The sequence below is a fragment of the Ursus arctos genome, chromosome X (genome assembly GCF_023065955.2).
Source record: "Ursus arctos isolate Adak ecotype North America chromosome X, UrsArc2.0, whole genome shotgun sequence".
Classification (NCBI taxonomy): domain Eukaryota; kingdom Metazoa; phylum Chordata; class Mammalia; order Carnivora; family Ursidae; genus Ursus; species Ursus arctos.
Window position 1 is genome coordinate 5,263,573 of NC_079873.1, and position 17,851 is coordinate 5,281,423.

At 40.3% G+C, this 17,851-nt stretch overlaps 1 long non-coding RNA gene across 3 annotated transcripts in view; it reads left to right on the forward strand.

Moving 5' to 3' along the window:
• The window catches only part of LOC130543298 (uncharacterized), a 371,452-nt gene that overhangs the window by 196,600 nt on the left and 157,001 nt on the right, over positions 1-17,851 (forward strand). For all 3 annotated transcript variants that reach the window (XR_008958548.1, XR_008958544.1, XR_008958550.1), the window contains one exon: positions 9,560-9,631. This is a non-coding gene — a long non-coding RNA (uncharacterized LOC130543298). The remainder of the gene's footprint in view (positions 1-9,559; positions 9,632-17,851) is intronic.

A 17,851-nucleotide genomic window follows, 5' to 3' on the forward strand; every position in this document is an offset into this window, starting at 1 on the left:
AAAATCTGGCTTTATGTTTGGCCACACAGAAACCCCTCCAAAAATCAAAGGGGGCTGTAAAAGACACCACATATTATGACTTAGGAAACAAAAATTAGAACCTAAAAAAAAAAAAGTAATAAAATCTGAAGTGGTATGGTCTTTTAAAAACGGCACTTTTTGAATAGCGAGAGTTAAGGGGGACATTTAAAATATAATTAGAGGTTATTTAGAAAATAATGCTAATGGGCAGACTATAAATCAGAACGCACTAGAGATGATCAGTGGTTAGCTGACAAGCATTTAACAGCTGGTTCCCCAAGTGTGTATCCAGCATGACAATTGTTGGTGTATCTGGTTATATTAATAAGTAAGGCAGAAATAAAACAGTGAAAATGTACATCAGAGCTTCTGCATCAGTAACTGAGTCATGTCTTTGCTGAATTGGGGAGTTAATAGTCCTTGAATCCTGAAAGAGATTTCCTCTGTGTGTGTGTGTGTGTGTCTGTGTGTCTGTGTGCATGCATACATGCGTGCATGCGTGTGTGTGCATGAGTGTGCGTGTGTGTGCACATGCGTGCATGTGTATGTGAGTGAGAGCCTGCATGCTGTTCACAGCATGATGAACAATAGTTGATGAACAATAGTTCATCTGCACTATTATCATTTTCTGTAACATTTCTTAAGTCCCAGGAAAATCAACAAAACAATCAGTTTGAGTCGTAGTTTGTAGCACTTGCTGCCTTCTGTGGTGTGAACACTCCCACCGCGGCCAGTTCCAAGCTACCGATGCCGTCATTGCACACAGAAATGGGGAGAGATCTGCAGCAGCCAGCACTAGTTAACGTTACTGCCGTAGGCGTAAATAACCTCAAAAGCAGAGATAATATGTAATGAAAAATAAGACAGTAAGAGTATTGTAGGTTTGGATAACTTAAAAAAAAATGATGGGGTATATATACACAATAGAATATTACTCAGCTATAAAAAAAAGAATGAAACCTTGCCATTTACAATGACATGGATGGAACTAGAGGGTATTATGCTAAGTGAAATAAGGCAGAGAAAGACAAATACCATATGATTTCACTCATGTTTGAAATTTAAGAAACAAAACAAATGAGCAAAGGGGGAAAAAAGAGAGGCAAACCAAGAAATTGACTCTTAACTCTAGAGAACAAACTGAGGTTTACTGGAGGGGAGGTGGGTGTGGAGATGGGTAAGTAGGTGATGGGGTTTAAGGAGGGCGCTTGTGATGAGCACTGGATGTTGTATGGAATTGTTCAATCACTATATTGTACACCTGAAGCTAATACTATGCTGTGTGTTAACTAACTGGAATTTAAATAAAAACAGAAAGAGAAAGAAGGGTGCTATAATTTTTATTATTATTATTATTTTTTAAAGATTTTATTTATTTATTTATTTGACAGAGATAGAGGTAGCCAGCGAGAGAGGGAACACAAGCAGTGGGAGTGGGAGAGGAAGAAGCAGGCTCATAGCAGAGGAAGGAGCCTGATGTGGGGCTCGATCCCACAACACCAGGATCACGCCCTGAGCCGAAGGCAGACGCTTAACCGCTGTGCCACCCAGGCGCCCCCCCCCCTTTTTTTTTTTTATCATTTTTATTGTTAACATCAGTGTGAAAGGACTGGCCAACACAATTATTTAAAATTTTGGAAATCAAAATTAACACTGTTTGAAGATGGGAAAGTCAAAAGAATTAAACTAATAAAAAACATAAGGATGTTAGGTTAGATACGATAACCTTTTAGAAAGTAAGCATATACATGTAGGTAGTTTCCTATAGTTAAATAGCATTGAATTTATAACAGAATTAAATATTTCAGTTATAATAGCACAAATTGTTATAAACACTGAAGAACTCAAGGAACATTGTTCCCATACCTTTTTCCTGAGGGAACTACTAGGACACAGCCTTTAGACAACAGAAGTTACTAGAGACATCACCTTAAGAATAGTGCTGATCGGGGCGCCTGGGTGGCGCAGGCGTTAAGCATCTGCCTTCGGCTCAGGGCGTGATCCCGGCATTCTGGGATCGAGCCCCACATCAGGCTTCTCCGCTAGGAGCCTGCTTCTTCCTCTCCCACTCCCCCTGCTCGTGTTCCCTCTCTCGCTGGCTGTCTCTCTCTGTCAAATAAATAAATAAAATCTTAAAAAAAAAAAAAGAATAGTGCTGACCACCAATTATAGGTACCTTATAAAACAAAGACACCATATAGGTTAAAGTAGAGAGAATTAGTGCAATTGCCATATATTCTGACATGATGGATGCAGCCTAATGATTGAAAATGAGAGATAACAGCAATAGTGTATGCAAAAAATTGAAGTGTTTTTAGCAATAATAATTGGTCTTAGTACCATTATATTGATACTGTCGTGTTTGTAATGTGGGATAGGGTGCATGAATAGTGATTAAATGTTTTAATTCTGTCATCCTATGTTCTTGAGAATGAAGATTCTCAATGTGGAACAAAGATGTGATATGGAAGAGATTTAAAAAGCTTGCACTCCTAAATTTGCATTGGAAATATTTGTATGAACTCTCAAGTTTCATATACACTTTTCACAACTGTGTTGAAAATTCTTAGAAACAATGATCCATTCAGTGGCAATGGCATTCCCTAGGACCCAGGTTTTGGTTTTGATATACCATTTCCTACTTTCAGAAGCTTGAGTTTCTTGGAAAAATGATTGATTCTTGTCCTGGGGCAGGGGATGTGGAAGATGAGACTAGGACATCAGGACAAATCAGAGCAAACAAGATATCAAAATCTAGTAGGGTTATGTCAGAAGGATACAGTGGCCAACGTGATGGAACTCACACTGGCTAAAGCTGAGAGAGTTTGAGTTTCACTGAGGATAAGGCTTGTAATGGATTGAAACACGTCAAATATACTTAAATCCATGAATTTATAAACACATTTAAACATAAAACCAGTTGGTCCCATTGTGAAGATGAGAGGTAGCCAGTTTATTACCTTGAAAATCTAACATGTATCTTGCTTTTTGTGTGTAAGCAACAGATACTAGCTGAGAATTACAGTTACTACAGTTAAATGAATGAACAAAAAAACTGATCAAATTAGAACATCACCATTGTTTGCCCTGAATGAATTAATGGATGTAGGCATTGAACACTCAATGCGGATACCATAAAAAAAAAGAGCAAAAGCCAGAAAATATTTACATCCAATGAAAAATTCAGTTCCCGCTATGGTCTTGCCAAATAGATCAAATCTGATTTTGATCAAGCCCCTGAATTCAGCTGATGATTATCAAGCAACGCAAAGAACAGAACAACCTTTTTAAACACAGCATCAATAAGTAATACTCAGACTGTGGAAAACACTACGGTTCCAACAACCGAGGTTTTGCAACAGATAAATGTTACGGGAAAGAGGGATAGAATAAGCAAGACTAAAATCTGAAAACACACAAACCAAACGCTAACCAGCCTACTCCCCAACACCAGCAGCATTCAAACAAAGGAGAGGATTTATGACCAGCATGCTATGTAGCCTGACATTTCCAAGTGCCTGCAAAGCTTAGCTTGGTGCCTTTCCATGCATGTCACTTCTCATTCCTCTCTCCTTTGAATCTCTATAAGGAGAGAGGTTGGTAAATCTGAACCTGTTAAATGATCCATAATTACCCTCAACTTGTAAGAGTGGCACTAGGATAGACAAAGAATTTAGCCCAGCTGCAGTGGAGAAAATTTTCCAAGGAAAGAAACCCCTTTCTGAAGATCATGTGCCATCGAAGACGTGAGAAGACCAGTAGAGTACACAGTATGATGCGAAAATGGAACAGGAAGAAACTGTACTTCTTTTCTTCCCCCTTGCTTTTCTAAATATCAGGAACATAGGGGAGAGGAAATTAAAGAGAAATCAAATACTTCAAGATCTGCTAAGTGAGTCGGGCCACCCAGAGAGCGCACATGGCATCTCCTTCCCCATCTTTGAAGACCAAAAACTGGGGCCAGCTTGCAGCTCTTACTCATTCATCATTTTCCGCATGGTATGTAGAAATGCCTCCAGTGGCGCCATTGAGCTTGGCCAGGAGAACCAAGTGGTCTGTGTGATGGAAGTAAAAAGCCTTTAGGGTTTGAAGCTGAATTCAGAGGAGAACCAGATGCCCGAGAGCTGCATCTTCCTGGAGTAAAAATCCATCCCCTACAGAAAAGTCAGAAGAGCCAAGGTCTGCCATCCAAAGAATAGTAAGTCCCATGTCCCCAGAAGAGTACAAACCAACCCTCCTCAAATCCAGGGGCTCAGGACAACTTAGTGTTTAAATCATGTTCCTTAGCAAAAACAAGGCAAATGGTGTCGAGAAACATTTGTTTGTGCTGTATCAGTAAAAGTAAAATCTCTGGGAGGGCCAGAGAAAATAAAGGAGGCTCTAAACGTGTCAAGGAAACTGCTCTAGGATGCTGGAAAAGATTGTGACTGTGCTGTGCATGCACAAATATCGGTAACGTTATTTCTGGTAATTTTGAAAGGTAGAAAATGTGCCTAGTAAGTTGTTGCACCAGAATAAAGACATCTTCATGCAGATTGCTGCACGTGTCATCAGGTCCCTCCTAACTGTATGTTTAAGGCACTACAGTAAGACGAATGGATCCAGAAAAGTTAAAATCCTGGGGAAAAGATCAAACCCAACACACAACCACAAAGATATGACCTCGGAGTAAAGATCAAAGCAAGAGTGCTGTAGTATGGTCCTATGTTAAGTCTTCAGAAATAGTTAAGAGAGGGCTTAGCAGAACCTCTCAGCTGGGCAGAACAGCTGCCAGTGTGAGGGCATTGTCCTCGCACAGCCTTACCTATGCATGGAAGTAGTGACAGAGTCTAGGATGACCTCTGTCTTGTCGTTGAAGGTTTGTATCTAAGAGGCCAGTCACTCATCTTTTTGGTTCACATGTCTTCAGAGCAAGAGGAGCTGCATCCAAGTAAACCCTTCTGCATCTGGAGATGATTTAGGAGACATAGTCTTTTAATTTAAGCCTGATCCTCATGCTGGAATGAGAGGAGGCTTTGGCATCTTGGAAGAGAAGTGAAGATTTGGAAACCATATATTGGAGGCTGGTTACAAGTGTCCAAACACAAGTCCCCTTGAAGCACATCTTGTATGCAGGTCCCTGTGCATCCCCTCCTCCCTGAATTTGGGCTGTCTCCCTGACCCTAGTGGTCACATGATGCTGTGCTCCTCCATGCCTGAGTCTCGGGTAGGTGTGGAAGATTTACTGCTGTGATTTCACAGTCCCTGAGCCACCACGTACGAAATCGAGCTTCCCTGCTGACAGGACCACAGTGAGACCTTGAGATTCAGGAAGAGGCTCTGAGACCATATGGGAATCCCAGATGTCTGGACATCCCAGCAGAGATCAGCCTTCTAAGGATCCCTGACAAGCTGTCAGAAATAGGTCTAAACCATTTTAAGTGTTACATTCCAGTCAGGCTCTTTCAGATAGCTTTGGCTTCAGCCAATATCACCTTGAGGAAAAACTACTGACTTGGCCCAACTGACTCACACAATCATGAGAGAGAATAAAATCATCGTTTTAAGAAAATACGAAGTGTTAGGATAGATTGTAACATAGCAGTGAAAAAGCAATACTAACATCGACTATAATCACAAGCAGATTACATAATATGAACTGAAGGCACTACCATATCTGTTTGTAAGTAGCCTAGCAGATGCTGTTCCCTCTGTGAACTACTCTCTGCTTTGAGCAGGAAAAGCCTACTTGCCAGTAGTGTGCTGAAGCCTAACCTGACTTCCCCTAGAGAGAAGCGACTTCCCCCTGTGCCTCTGTCATTCCATTGTGATACACGTAGCCAGGTCGCCAGGGAGATAGGTAGGTAGGTAGGTCGGCAAATAGACAGGTGACCTAGGTGGGTGGTTAGTAGATCTAATGAGATCACAGTGATCTGCATAGAAGTCTGGCATGGTGTGCTAAAGAACTTTTGTTAACTGAATGAGTAAACTTTGTTTCCAGACTTGTGTAGAACCTTTACGTGGATTTTGTAAGGAAGAATCGTGAAACCTACATTGTGGAATCACTCGCTATCAAATACGTGTTGTAAGTGTAGTAAATATCCCATCCATCCAACTTTTATATCTAATTATTGAAATCCATTAGTTTTAAACATCCCTTTTAGTTGTTTTTGGAAGAATATTCTGGAATATGGCAACCATAAATTTTCTTAACATCTTCTGCAGCCAGAGCGCTGACTCCTGATCTGTTCTCCTCTTCCTGTGTCCTGGCCAACTACAATTTATTGCTTAAGAAATAACAAAGTTAAGCCTTATAACATTGAAATATTTCAGTAACAAATTGCAAGAAATAACAAAAAGGAGACAGTAAACATCATCTGCTTGTCTCTGGCTCCTTTGCATTTGCAAAAGTAAAAATCCGACATTTAGGGCGCCTGGCTGCCTCCATCGAGAGAGCATGTGACTCTTGATCTTGGGGTTATGAGTTTGAGCCCCATGTTGGGCATAGAGTTTACTTAATATAAAAAAAATTCCAACGTTTTCCATCTAAGCAGGATCATCATTTAAAAACAAAAATAGGGGCGCCTGGCTGGCTCAGTTGGTGAGGCATGCAGTTCTTGATCTAAGACCATGAGTTCAAGCCCCATGTTGGGCGTGGAACCTACTAAGAAAAATAAATACAGTGGAAAATTTTTGGCCCCTTAAATAAATATGCTTGAATAGTCATATACTAATTATGCAGATTGTAGTTCTCAGTAAAATTTCATCAGCATTTTGGGTCATTCTGTATTTATTGGATCCCCGGAAAAGAAGACTTTTATTCCCCGAGGAGGATTCAAAATATAAATCAGGTGAAAACACTGATCCGTTCACTCACAGGACCTCAGGATATATGAGCGTTGGAAGGGAAGTTGGACGCTTTCTAGATTACATTCACAGCACTGTTTGGTGCTTCCTATTACATCCCTGGTACACGGGCACCCAGCTGTGTTTGAACAGCTTCAGGAATGAGGACCTTCAAAGTCCTAGAAAACTGTCATTCTGAGTGGCTGAAAAATGGAGCTGTCTACAAAGATATGAATAATTGGTATTTGAAAAAGAGTATCCTGCCTTATGGTTTTCAGGCACAAATACATCAGGAAGTAAATGTTGTGAACATCATGTAAATTCAAATTAAATTATTTGAAGTTCATAATGGCTACAACAAGAGGGTCAGTACTAATCCAACACCAGTAGTGGAATCTTTCTGATATTTGGAAAAGTTCAAGAGACCATTCAAGCAATGAAATGGTTGATAACTTAGTAAATTCTTTGTAGATAAGTCAGCTGAAAACCACACCAAGAAAACAGATCTAAAGATGGAAAATAAGAGAAGTGAATGTTATAGGAAAGATAAAAAGTTACCATGCCGTTGGGTTACAAAGACAATGGATGTGGAGTTCAATTTGTTGCATAAAGATACTCAGTTAGAGGCTTTTAGGGATATAGGAAGGATTTCAGAGTCTTAACACAGAAATACCTTAAGCATGTTCCCGTCTGAAAACCTGAAAAGAGATGAAATCTTTACAGAAGTTTTTCATTTAAAAAAAAAAAAAAATCCAAAACCTTATATACATCTCTGTCCCCACCATAACATACGCTTTCCTTAGCTCTGAGGCAGGGGTATACCATGTACTCAGGAAATGTTTGCTGAAAGAAAGAATGAAAATGGGACTTTTCCTAATGGTACCCTGAGTATAGGTAAAATGAAGATAAAATAATAAATGAACTGAATTAAAGAGGTTGGCCATGTGATCATTGTACATTTTTGGAAGTGATGGTCTTTGCTGGAATATTCTACACACGGTATATTGGTGTTCCTAAGAAGGCAAATTGGGGGACAGATTTGAAATTAAGGATGTCTGCTGTCACAGAGTTCTTTGTTCCAGCTTGGTGCCGCTAAACCATAGTGTCTCTTTGGTTTTCAGGTATTACTGGAGACACTTAAAAATCGTACTGCATTCTTCAGTGTTTATGTAAAACTTACATAAGTTATCATGTTATAAATTCATTTCTTGGCCTCTTAGTTATTTCCTGTTACTTTAGTTTTCAGACAAGATGAAATTCAATCACTTAAAAAGACATTTACAACCAGGCCACTGCACAAACCCCAAATTCTGAAATTACTTTTCTTCCTGGCTTCTGTGGAAACATATGTCAAGTTCATTCTTTCATGTATGTCCAGAAGTATGATCAGGATGTTAGGATTGTTTTTGGCCAGTCTGTAGAAGCTCCTAGTGGTAGCTGGGAGGTATGGGTGCTGTGTAGACCGCGCACTTTGTACACTAACTAGCCAGGTAGGAAGAGAGCACTTAATCCTCACCCAAGCCAGAAAAGAGCACAGCTAATTCAGCGGGGGATACTCTTAGAAGCTGTGATTTTAGCATCACGCACAGTCTACAGATAGAGAATCATCTCCGATGTCTTTGAAGTGCCTCTGTAAGTTGTGCTGGTGACAGATGGGAATATCGAACGTATTCAGAGGAGAATGAAGCTGCATATGGATCAGTTGAACGTATCACGTGGTGTCACTGCTCGGTGTGGGCATCCTGCACTTGATTTGCATACTTAGTTAATATGCAACTTGAATATAGGCTATTGATTCTTTTAAAGCATTTGAATATGTAACGAGTGGCAGAAATAGAGGGTTCAAGATAGCAAAGAGGGTTTGAAAACCTTTATCCTGGATGACTGCACTCCATCCTCCATTTTCATGCCTCATTTTTGGGGGCATCATCTGCTTGTGTTGTTAAAACGTACACACAGGAAGTTGAATTTTCCATTTGAATTTTTGATTTCCAGCCCCAAACTAGAAACTGTCGAAAATCCATGAATAGAAAAATAAATTCTCTTGTATTCATGGATGTATACCATGGGTAATTATAGTGAACACTTTAAAACATGCATCACATGCATGAATCCAATCAGTCTGATAATAAGCACAGAAGAATGTATCGATTAGACAGCAGGAATCACCTGACCCAGTGCATTCCGAAGATGGGCGTACGTGGGTCATGTGAGAGCACTGACCCTTGAGTTGTGCGGGAGGTATCGGGCATGGAATGTTAGGGTGTGGGAGAGACAGGCAAGCAAGGTGCTGTGGTCTCTCCAGCTGTGATCATTCCGAATCTTTGGGCCAGCTGCCCCTGTGCATCACTCTCACTAGGGACCAGTCCAACCGGCATGGAGCACGGGGAGCCCCGTCTCTTCTCTGTGTGCCCGGGAGCTCAAGAGTGTCATAGGCAGTCCCCTCAGAAGGAAGCTATGACATTACTACACCAGCGTTTGGATGAAAATGTGGTCCTAAAGCTCACCTGTTGAACCTGCTATGTCTATCACAGACCTGTCAACCTTGCTAGGACCTCTTAAAAATCTGTACAGGGATGTGTAAGTGATCCATAGCTGTTTGCAAGTTCATTGCTTCGGATTGTCTCAACTCACCATTGCAAAACTGTTCTCAGACTATTACGTACCGTGCCAGGCCAATGACTTCGCTTCTTGTTTTGCATTTTCTTCCTAGGGTGTCTGCATGTGTGAAATATGGCCACTGAAAGCAAACAAAGAGATGATCTCCACACGCACCCTTTGTCAGGTAAGGAAGCTTATATACGGAGAGCTTGCAGCAACAATCCCAAAACGCAGGGTTGTTGATGGCACAAGGTGGCTCACACTGTCTGCAGGCGTTAAATGGCCAGAGGTGTATTCATTAATGCCTGTATGTTTGTTCTTCTGTTATAAAGCTGCAGGCTTCATGGGTCTGTTTTGTTAATGATATCCAAATGAGATTCTTCAAAGATTTTCATTAAGTTCAAGTTACACCCAACTCGCACTAATATTTTTCAGTGTCAAAAGCTATAGAATATTTAAATTTAAAAACATCAGAATTCTAACCTGCTTAAAACACAATTCTTAATTTGTTGTGATTTTTAAATATTGTCTTAGAGTTAACGTTTTCTTGTTAGAAATTACGCTCTTCATAAGGTGTTTTAGTATGCGTTCTTGTTTAACACTTTTTCACCATCATTTTCCACAATCCCAAATGTGCTTCAGAATTATAAATTGTTAAGTTCATGGTTGTCTTTTGGTCGAAATACCAAAACCTTGTCTACTAATCTCTTTTGTGGGCATTTCACAATTTTTACTGCTATGTGTATTTCCTGGAACATAACTAGATTTGTTAATACGGTTTCCTTTTGGTAAAGATTTGGGAAGGAGGTTATTGGGATTAATATTTCGAGAATGAATAAAAACATTGTGATAAAGACACAAGAGCCAGTAGGTCAGGAGAGGCCTTTGGGCAAATTCCATCTCATCCCTGTACCATCGTGGGATCTCAGCAAGTACTGAATCTTTGGAACTTCGGTTTTCTTGTTAGGAAATGAGTGTAGACACAGGAATCTTGTTAGGATGGTCGACAAAATATTCCATCCGGTAGTAAAATATGGCAAGTGCTCAATTAATGATGTTTAATATTTTCTTCATGGGTCTTGAAATATCCTTTTCCAAAGTATTATGATATATCCCTTTCCCACCATCTGCCTGGGGTACATCTCTTTTTAACGTATGTGGTTTATGTATTGGGCCTACGTTTATACCTTAACTTTGCTCTGATTTTGATTTCTCTAATTTTCTCTGGTTTTGTCCTTCTTAAATGAAGCAAGTAGTTATTATGTTATGGAGAAAAGTAATGGATGAAGAGACAGTCCATCCTATGAATTGATTAAAGCACCAGATAATATTGTAATGAATGTTTATCAGACTTAAATGGCCCACAAGAATCCCCACCTGACGTACCATTTCTCTAGACATGTGAACATAGAATATTGGATCCTAGACATGGAGAACCCAGGGGCAAAAAGGGCATTGAAAGCCCAGAGCATCTGAGGAGATACTTGGGGATTCTCCCCTTGCTTTTGAAGAGAGCCGCAGATAGCGTAGTGCTGGGCGGCGCTGTACTGCCTGCATTCTGAGGTTTCGAGATCAGCCATGGCTGTTTCAGGAGCCATGGCTCAGCTTTGTGAACCTCTCTCGGGAGTTACAGGAACAGTAGACGATGATGATGTACTGCATGGGACTGTGTGCTGCTTGAACTCAGAGCCACCATTCCTGGTGATTTTTTTAAGTTTTAATTTTTTTTAAGGGCAGCTTTAGGTTTATAACAAGATTGGGAGGGAGGTGCAGAGGTTTGTCCTATAGCTCCTGCTCCGTCACACGTAGACGGCCTTCCCCATAATCAGCATCCCTTACCAGAATTGTACATTTTTTACCAAAGATGTGCCCACGTTGACCCATTGTGACCACCCAACCCCCACATCTTACCACAGAGTTCACTATTGCGGTTGTACGTTCGGCGCTTTTGGACATAGAATGGCATGTGTCCACCATTACAGTGTCATACAGAGTAGCTTCACTGCCCTAGAAATCCTCTGTGCCCTGCCTGTCCAACTGCTCCACTCCCTAACCTAATGCTTGGGAAAGAACAACGTTTGTTTCATTAAAAGTCACACATGATAATGAAAAACAGAAACAGAGCAGAATCGGAAATGCATCCATGCCCTTGACATTTTTAGAGACAGTTCCTACTTTCTCCTCTCTTCTGTATATGCACAGGCGCTGAACCCACGGGCCCATGTTTGCACATCGTGTGGTCACAGCCATGCCTGCTTCTCAGAGAAGTGTAACAGTGGCTTTCACGTTAACCGCTAGTGAGTCAAATAATGTCTTCTGTGCAGAAAATATAATGCTAAGCATTTTAATTAGTTATCTTTGTGGTTGTTTCTCTTGATTTATTTTCCTGTGGGAATGTAAGGAAAAATATGCTTATATATTTAGAGATGCATACAGAGTGCAGAGTCACATGTAAATAGGTACTGATTTTACTTTTAAAAGTGTAATTTGTAATCCTTTTCATGGTCCACTGAGGCTATTTTGTATTTTAATATGTCTAATACAATGTGCCCTTTTCACAGAGTCATTTTGTTTTGAAAAGATACAGACTTTAGTACTTTGTAGTAATATAAAGCAGAAAAGTCAGCTTCTCCTTCAATGTGTAAAAGTATACAAATGTTTATGGTGTTAACTTGCAATAAGAAAAAAATATTCTGCCTACAGATGCTTATGAAAACAGTCATTTTTCTTTTCTCGGCAGTGCCTTTTGGGTGGATACGTATTACTGTCATCCTTTAAAAGAATGAAACACAAATTGGAAACTAAGTGAAGAGAAATATATTGCCACAGAAATTGCAAAGGAAGACTTATAACTTGAATATTATGAACAGTGTTGCCAAACCTTATGATCTCTGTATCCATCAGTCTTTCTCTGCACAGTGCATAACCGTGGCTCTCAGACATCTAAGATTAATAGAATTAAGATTGGTAAATTTCCGAAGAATCAACTCTGGAAATCCTCAGATAAGATCATGTGACCAGGATGCATTAACATTAACTGTGTCACTAACTTAAAGATGGTTAAGTAGCTTCTACAAAATATTTTTTTGCTAATACATTTCCAATATGAAGGAGGGAGGAGGAAGTGGAAGCATAAAAAAGACGCCCTTGATCTTTTCAAGTAATATGGGATGCTTGCTTTAATTGTATTATAATGACGCTGCGTGCATAAGACTGGGATCAAGTGCTATTCAGATGTTTGAAAATCCAGATAATCTGAAACTGTGCCATTGACGAGAGAGAGGGAAAGTCACCCAATTAAACCAGCAACACACATCGGAACTCCTATAAAAATGCAGCAGTATAAAGGTAATTTTACACGGAGAACAGTGTTCTAAAATCCAGAAAATAATAGTCTTTGGAGGAGATACAGACTAAAATAGGGAAAAAATTGGATTGAACCGTGTTTTTACAAGGTCTTCTATTTGGAAATCAACTTTAGTGATTTGTGGTTGTTTAACTGTATTGATTAAAGAGAATGGCCAATTGATTTGGAAAACGAGTTCAAAAGGGATTCAGTTTCATGAGTTTTTAACCGAATGAGATATTTTTAAACCATTATAATACAATTGAGTCTTAACAACATTATTTGTGTGCCTCATTTCAGCTTTACCGTGTTCTTAGTTAGATGCAATCTTACAATTTGTAAATAGGCCCGATACGGCTATTATGTGATGATGAGTCAATCTCAAGGATCGATTTTAGAGATGGTTTTAGTAATATCCATGGCATTTATAGAGCAGATGAGTATTAAAGGCAGGACATTAAACGTTAGGGCCAGCCTTCATCTGGAAGGCGTAAGAAGGCATAGGTCAATACCAGTGTTCTAGGTACGATGGCTCATGGCCAGCAAATCTTTACGTTCGTTGGACAGTATATCATGTGTCTACAGTGTCAGTAGCTTTGTTGCTTCAGGTCATTTTTTTTCTCTGTCCTGTTGCACAGTAAGGCCAACACAAGACTTGTTTGTAAAAATGCTAGTGTGGGTTCTAACTCCGTGGGTTCTAACAGGGTAGGAAGCTTGTGGGAAATGCCTCTCTGTTTTTTAGAGCTCGTTTTTTAAAGTTGATTTGCATGTGCATCCAGAGCCAAAACTGCTTTGAGTCATAAATAGGATGAGATTCCATGCTTATGTTTCTCTCTCTCCCGTTTCTCTTCGATTAGCAAGAGCTGTTTGAGCTATGAGGCAGAAAGAAACACTTACTTTGCAGTACGTTTTAGAAGTATGTTTGCGCACGGTAGTGCAGAGTTAGAATGCACTCGTGGTGGCTTCTAGAGGTGCATTTTCCCTCAGGAGCGACCCCATTATATCTGGAGAAAATGTTTCAGGCTCCCCCGCTTTAAATTAATACAAGGTGCCTGGGGAACCGCAGAAGGCCCAGGATTGGCTTGGACTCCGCATGTCAACTGGTTGATTTTTCTTTCTTGCAGTGGCCAATATGTGGTTTGGAGCTGCAATGATGGGAAATTTTGGTGATATTAAGAAACCATCATTCTGCTTTGTAACAATCCAGGAATGTATAAATACTCAAAAGCCGAAAACAGTTTAATAATATGTCTGAGAACAAATACTAAAAAGGGGCATCTTGTCTCTGTTGCCTTCAGCTAGTTCTAATGAGTGTACCCAGTGATGCTGAAAGTAATAGTAACATGCAGAAACAGAACGGGAAGGAAGCTGTGAATCGACCACTGACAGGGTATCCCAAAATGACAGCTACCCAAAACCTATGGCCACCCAGCCGCGGACCCGGGTGGTACCAGTCCTGTTCAGGGAGACACCCTCCACAAGCAGCCCTATAAACATATTTGTTCAGCCATTTACTACTTCATGTACGTATTTGCAGATCTGAGAAAGAAAAAACAAATGAAACCCTTTCACTGGATCCTAATATGTGTGTTTTTCTTCTGTGATATTAAATCAGTACATTTTTGTGGGCTCCTGAAAATGCTGTGAGCACCGTGGGCAGCGTGTCCACCCTTAGCTGAGCCATTCCTACTGCCATGGCCACGTGAGCAGGGCATACGCCTCAGAAGACATTGCTTTCTTGGGGTTCTCACGCAGCGTGCCCAGTGTCGCTCATGACGGGCGTGGGAGTTACCCTCCTGCATGGACGCCTTTTTCGTCTTTACTACGCATTCGACTCTGTTGTCCACTTCAGGTTTGACATGTAGTCATCCTGACGTATCGTTCTTGTGCGCAGCGGGCCCTCTTCGGGAATGTCTCACGCTCTTTATGCCTTGTGAGATAAGCACCTGCTTTCTCAAGCATGTACTCAGTTACTTATCATTTGTAGTGGTGTTACGACTTTTATGGAAGCCATTCCATTTTTCTTTTAGTTTAATTGTCATTGTTGTTGTTTTTCCTTAAAGGTCCATGAAGTTTTAGTCCTGATTTGGGATATTTGCTTCCAGGATGGCTTCTCAGATGTTGCTTGCTTGCTTACTTGCTTGCTTGATTCCTTCATCTTTCCTTCCTTTCCTCCCCTCCTTCTTTCCCCCTCCCTTCTTCCCCCCCTCCTTCCCTCCTTCCCTTCCTCCGTCCTTCCTTCCTACCCTTACTTTCCTCCTTTCCTTCTTCCCTCTTCCCTCCTCCTCTCCCTCCCTCCTTCCTTCCCCTCATTCCCTCCGTCCTTCCTTCCATCCCTTCTTTCCTCCCTTCCGTCCTTATTCCCTCCTTCCCTCCCTTCCAGTCCTCTCTCCTGGGTTAGTTCAACCATTTCTTGAAACCCAGACACTCTCTTTTTTATATTTTCCTGAAATATATCTTCCAGTTATGTCATCAAGGAGACTGTGTAGGATATAAATTTTATGAAGCTTGAATATGCTTTTGCTTTCCTTCTTCAGGCTTAATAGTTTGAGTGGACTCATACCATTTTTCCTAAGAACTCTGAGATACTGTTCTTGATGTTATATAACCATGCGCACATGTGACATGCGAAAAGCCAATCTTAATCTCATTCATTTGTAGATAATCTATGCTGATTAGATATTCTGCCCTCTATGAGGTTTATCTCATTCTTGGCATTCTGAAATTTCACAAGGATGTGAGTTCTCATTCATTCATACCACCTTTGACCTAAAACCATGCATTTCTGACTTTATAGGTTTAAAAATAATTTATTCCCTTTTGTTTTCTTTTTTTATAAGCTGGGCTGGTATGATCCAAGCCCTTGATTGAGCACCTAAATCACTAATATCTCAAATTGTAGGTATTTATGTTTTAGTTCTATGTTCTAGGGGTTTCTTACTTTGTCTTCCATCCTTCTAATGAATTATTTCCATCCTTAACATTTTTAATTTGCAAGTGTTCTTTCTGGCTTTCTCATAATTTCATATAAATCTTTTTGTATAAATCTAATTTTTGTCAATGGATGCAAAATTATTTGAATGCTGTTGAGGGCTAGGTCAGTGTGTGTGTGCGTGTGTGTGTGTGTGTGTATTTGTGTGACATTCTCTTTCCTACATCATCTTTTTCCTTTGAGATCCATCTTATCTTTAAGGTACAGGGTTTTTGGTTTTTTTGTTTTTTCCTTACCTTCTAAGTTCTTACTGATTCATGACTTGGGATTTTCAGAAGATGGGGTTGATTGTACAAAGTGGTTGGTGGGAGTTTCTTCTGCGGTTTTGTAATGTTCCATTTGCCCATTACTTTTCCCCAGTGAATGTGAACGCCATCCAGGTATTCAGATGAGCAATTTGTGGACTCGCAAGGTTTTGTTGGACGGAGGCCTTTCAGGATTGGATTTCGTATCACAGAGTTCCTGAATGATAGAAGAGTACTCTTTACCCTGGGATACCATAACTCAGCCTGGTTATTCATTTTCTCCAGGCACTCTTCCATCTTAGAAAGGCAGGAGCCCTTTGGTGTTTCTTTTGTGCAGGCCTGAGGAAGGCAGCTTGGCACACTGCCTAGGGAATCTCCCTGCTAGTCAGCCTTCATTACCCAGCTCCTTCTCCCATCCTCTAGCCTCTGCTGCTTGTTCTCTGAGTGGGAATATCCTTACGTAATCAAACACATGTTCTGGAAGGGGGTTGCACTGCTCAGTTCCGTACATGAAGAGTCCTTCCAGAAACCTGTAGGAATCTATTGTTCAGATTTGACCTTCTACTTTTCTTACCAATTGCGTGTTCCTTCTTGATGGCTGCTGTTCTTTTTACATGGGCATCTGGGAGGGAGGGAGGACTTCTAGTTGTTCTCCACCACAGCGTGGAACCAGAAGGTACCAAGAGTGTATTTGTGCATCACTAAACTCACAAAAGCCTAATTCCATGACCACACTCCCTTACGTGTAGGGCCGTTTGACGACTCAGACCTGAGACGTGCACAACACAATTTGCACAATAAACCCACACTCCATGAACTTTGTTTTTCTTCTCCCATGAAAGGATTGGATAGACCATCTGTAACATTCCTTCTGTACTAATGTTCCTTATCCTGCCACTGTAACAGAGTACAAGGAAACATTTAAAGTACTAAATAAAATATGCCCTTTTTGAAATTTGATTCACAAACAAAAACAGTTACTAATGATACCCTTTTCCTATGAAATGTTTCCATTTTATATGACATTTACACTAATCACTTATAACTTGACCTTATTTTATTGGAACTAAGTTTCAAAAATGAAAATAGAGCCTTACTTCTGAAAGTGCAGAATATAAAGATACTTTTTGTATGAATTTTAACAAAAATATTTTGATTTTGTGAATAAGAATGCACATCTCAAACACCTGCTTTTTCAGCAGTTTTATTTTAAATCTCATTTGTTTTGTTTATACTTTTTTTCGGGAATGATGGAAATGGACCTTGAGAGTCTGACTAATGGACCTAAGGCAGTAGAATTATGTATTCTTTCTCTTTGAATAAAAGCAGAGCAAGTGCCTTCCAAGGAAGGACTCTTAGATTATGGGGTTTGTATCCATCCTGCACTCGTCAGATTTATTTTACATCTGACCCCTACCGTTTGCCTAAATTAGATTGGAAATTAAGGAGCAAAGGATGCCTGAAGCAAAGGAACAGCACATTTTTGGAAGTTTGAGCAGAACAGCAGAGGAAGCATCAGCTGGGCATTGTGACCCAGGACTCATTGAAGCAGGCTGGGAATCACTGATAGCAATAGTCCTGATCTGAGAAAGAACAATGGAGACTTAATTTGTGAGGTCCATGCCACAGAAAAGCAAGGTGTTTTATATTTCCTTTCATCTCAGTCTTAGGAAGTAGCCACGCTGAGCATGTGGCATTTTTATGCCACTTGAGTCTAATCTTCCTTTACTCTTTTCTTTGTTCCTTTCTTTGAAAAGTCAATGAACAAAGAACAACCACAACAGCAAAAGCTCCGGTCACTTGGTACATGATGCCCTGTAA